This window comes from Bison bison, unplaced genomic scaffold (genome assembly GCF_000754665.1).
Source record: "Bison bison bison isolate TAMUID 2011002044 unplaced genomic scaffold, Bison_UMD1.0 scf7180017864492, whole genome shotgun sequence".
Taxonomy (NCBI): Eukaryota; Metazoa; Chordata; class Mammalia; order Artiodactyla; family Bovidae; genus Bison; species Bison bison.
In genome coordinates, this window is record NW_011495051.1 from 2,411,792 (window position 1) to 2,415,689 (window position 3,898).

Sequence of the window (3,898 nt, forward strand, 5' to 3'; positions counted from 1 at the left end):
GGAACCGGAAGTTCCAAGGCATTGATGTCAGGGCTGAGATGATGGACGCACATCCGCAGGGACAATCCAGAGGAGGCCCCAGCTGCTGCAGGTGTGGAGCCCAGGAGGGCTTCCTGGAGGAGGCAGTTGATAAGGGAGAGCAGTTAGGATGTCTGGTTTCTCTGCATCTTCTTGGCTATGGAAACTTGGGCAGCTGCCTTCAACTTTTCAAGGCTCAGTGTTGTCATCTGTAAAAGAGTTGTGAGATCAGTGGGGCCTCCCATCTTGAGGAGAGTTAAGGGAGATGAGGGCCAGAATAGTGGTTAAAGCTCTTGACACAGGGCTGGGCGCAGAGCCTATGCTTGTTATGCTACTAAGCTGAGACCTGAAGGATCTGTTGATGGGGAAAGGTGATCCTGGCAGAGCATGTGCAAAGACCCTCCAGGTTAGGAGTGGATGGAGTTTTGCCTTGGTGGGGAAACAGCAGAGGGTCCTGGGAGCCCCATGGTTCCCTTTTGATGACATTTGCTGTCTCTTTAAACCCTGATATTGGCTGATGAGACCCTGGCCATTAGGAGCACTCAGTAGGACCACACTCATTCATTTAGCCAACACTTCCTGAAAGCCTTCTGGGGCCTTGTACTAGGCAAGAGAGATCTGAGACCCCCCTAATGAGCAGAGCTACACATTGGCACCTACAGCTGGAATGGTCAGGGTGTTTCAAAGGGAAGGGGTGCAGTGTTGAGAGAACTGGATAGGGAGTTGAAGGCTCTGCCTACGGAATCCAGCTGGGTGGAGGAGGGGGATTAGAACTGGGGCTTTGAAGGGTGAATAGGAATTTGCTAGGTGGAGAAAGCATTTCATGTATTTATTCACAGAAGCGCTTTCTATGTTCTGAGCCCTATGGTGGATGTGAAACACAGCAGTGAGCCAGCCAGGTGACTGTCTCTGTCCTCGTGGATGTGGGCAGAGGGAACTGGGTTTGCAAAGGCCTGGAGGTGTGAAGGAGCACAGCTGGAGTCGAGGAGGAATTAGGTGAGGCATGGTAGTTGAGGCCAGGGAGTCAACCTTGAAGTCAGGGACTCAACCCTGAAGGGCCTCTTATGCTGCACTGAGCTTGGATCTTTACTGAGGACACTGGGGAGCCATGGAAGAATTTAGAGCAGAGGAGGATCTCAGACCCGTGTGGAAAGAAAGCTTCATGTCCTGTTAACTGTCATTGCTACCATCAGCCTCTTGCCAGCCTCCTAGCCTTATCTGTAATATGCACACTTCTCACACACCTGGGCGGATACAACAGAAGCTTCCCCTTGGGGTTGAGGCTCACAGTGTGGGATGAAAAGGACACAAATAAACAGACACATGCTTAGGTCACAATGGTTCTTAGAGAACCAGCCCCTCCCCCATGGATAGACAAGGAATTGGGGCTCAGAGACAGGCAACACCCACACCCAAGTCACACAACAAAATAGTCTCCCAGCCTGAGACTTGACCCACCTTGGAAAATAAATAAGGGAAGTAGGGAAAGAGATGTGATCGTGGAGATGTAGACTCAAGGTGAAAGCCATCCAGGGTTCCTTGTTCTCCTTGGATTGAAGGTGACCAGGGCCAGAGGGAGGGGCTGCTAAGTTTGGAAGACATGGACCTAGCAATAGTCCTGTTGATCTGGGGTCATGGTGATCATCACTGACATGTAAGTTCTGTGAGGGTAGGGACCGTGTCCTGTTCACCATTTTGAAGTGGAGCATGTGGATGAACAAAGGCCTAGGGGAAGGAGAGGATGAGAGGGTGAGGGGGTGCTTGGGTGTGGCCTGGCCAACAGATGATGTGTAGACGGCTACAGGCATGAATGGATGGATGGTCATGACTTGGTGGGTGGATAAGTGGATTGCTGGATGCAAGTGTGGGTAGGTGGATGAAAGGCTGAATGGACTGATAGATATCTAGGTGGATGAATGGGTGGATGAATAGATGGATGGATGGATGGAGGAATGATAGATGGAAAGATGGTTGGGTAGACAGATGATGGAGAATGGAGGAATAGAAGCATAGAGGACTGGACTAAGGGAGTGGATGGATGGCTGGAAGGATGGAGGAATGGATGCATGGAAGACGGGTGGATGGATGGAGGGATGCATGGGTAGATGGGTGGATGGATGGAAGGATGCATGGGTAGACGGGTGGATGGATGGAGGGATGCATGGGTAGGTGGGTGGATGGATGGAGGGATGCATGGGTAGGTGGGTAGATGGATGGAGGTATGCATTTGTAGATGGGTAGATGGATGGGTGAGTGGGTGGCTGGGTGGATACCTTCTCAACATTTACCACCTTCCTCCCCATCAGGGGAATGGGAATGACCATCAGCTTTGCAGCCCAAGAGGCTTTGTTTCTATTCCTGACTCTGCTTTTCATTTCTGTGTGATCTTGGACAAGCCGCCTTATCTTTCCTGAGCCTTAGCATCCTCACTTGTAAAAGAGAAGGAGTATTGAGAGTTCTCTTACAGAGTAGTTGTAAGAATTAGCATTAATTTGTAGAATGCAAATAATGACAGAGTTAACACAATCCCTGTCAATAGAGTCTTGCACATCATTGGTGTTAATAAATGGTCAGGTAGCCAGACAGTTAACAACCTCTGTCCAGTCTCTGGGGTGTGCCAGGCATTGTGCCTGGTTTGGGAGGACGCAAATCAGTCTGGGAGAGAAGAGGGATTGACACTAAATGAGCAAACAGCTAAGACTTGAGTAGGAGCAAGTTGCTATGGAGGAAGTAAAGAGGGATGTGTGTTGAAGGTTGAAAACTTACTGCGGGTGACCAAAGATGTCAGGAGGTGACATCTGGGATGAGCCCTGCATGGCAGATGAAAAAGGTTGTTCTAAAGCCAAGAGAAAGGCATGCCAGGAAGTGGGCACAGCATGTGCAAAGGTCCTGAGGTCAGAATAAGTTTGCAGCATTGGGAGAACGGGGTTAGAGCAGAGTGAGCCAGCAGGAGAGAGGGAGGAGGGAAGGGCAGGGAGGGGACTTTGAGCTTTTACAGGTAGATTGGTGGGAGCCCTGGAGGGCTGTGGGTAGGGGAAGGTCAGGGTCCTTTAGGGAGCTCTGAATCTGGGGAAAGTGAACTCTGGGTCCTCCGTTTTTGAGGTGGGGAAACTGAGGCACAAAGAGTCCCAGAACGTGGCTGGACATTTCTGCCACCACAGGTGAGCTCAGCTCCTCTGAGGGACTTCTGAAAGGTGGCAGGTTGCCTGGAGGTGCCACGAGGGTAGATTGTGTGAGCTCCCTCACCAGTCCTCTGGCTTCCCCCAGCAGCCTTCGGGGGTGGAGTTCCCCACATCCGAGAGGTGAGAAGGGGGCACTCATCACATCCTTGTCCCTGACCCTCTGCTAGGAGGAGGGACCCGAGGCCTCATTCCCGCCCCAGCTAGGGGTCTCCAGAGCAAAATGATATATGTGGGAAGTGCAGGCTCAGAGAGGGGAGAGCACCTCCCCAAGGACACACAACAAGTTCATCACAGCAGTGTCTATGCTGGAAGGGATTTGTCGTCATCTAGAGCTACCCCTGGAAAAGGCAATGGCACCCCACTCCAGTACTCTTGCCTGGAAAATCCCATGGATGGAGGAGCCTGGTAAGGTGCAGTCCATGAGGTCACTAAGAGTCGGACACGACTGAGCAACTTCACCTTCACTTTTCACTTTCATGCACTGGAGAAGGAAATGGCAACCCACTCCAGTGTTCTTGCCTAGAGAATCCCAGGGACAGGGGAGCCTGGTGGGCTGCCGTCTATGGGATCAAACAGAGTCGGACACGACTGAAGAGACTTAGCAGCAGCAGCAACAGCAGAGCTACCCCATGTGGTTAGGCAGAGCTGCAAGGTTGTTTATTCCCCTACTTACCCCCCCCTTCTCTCAACTGGTTTTT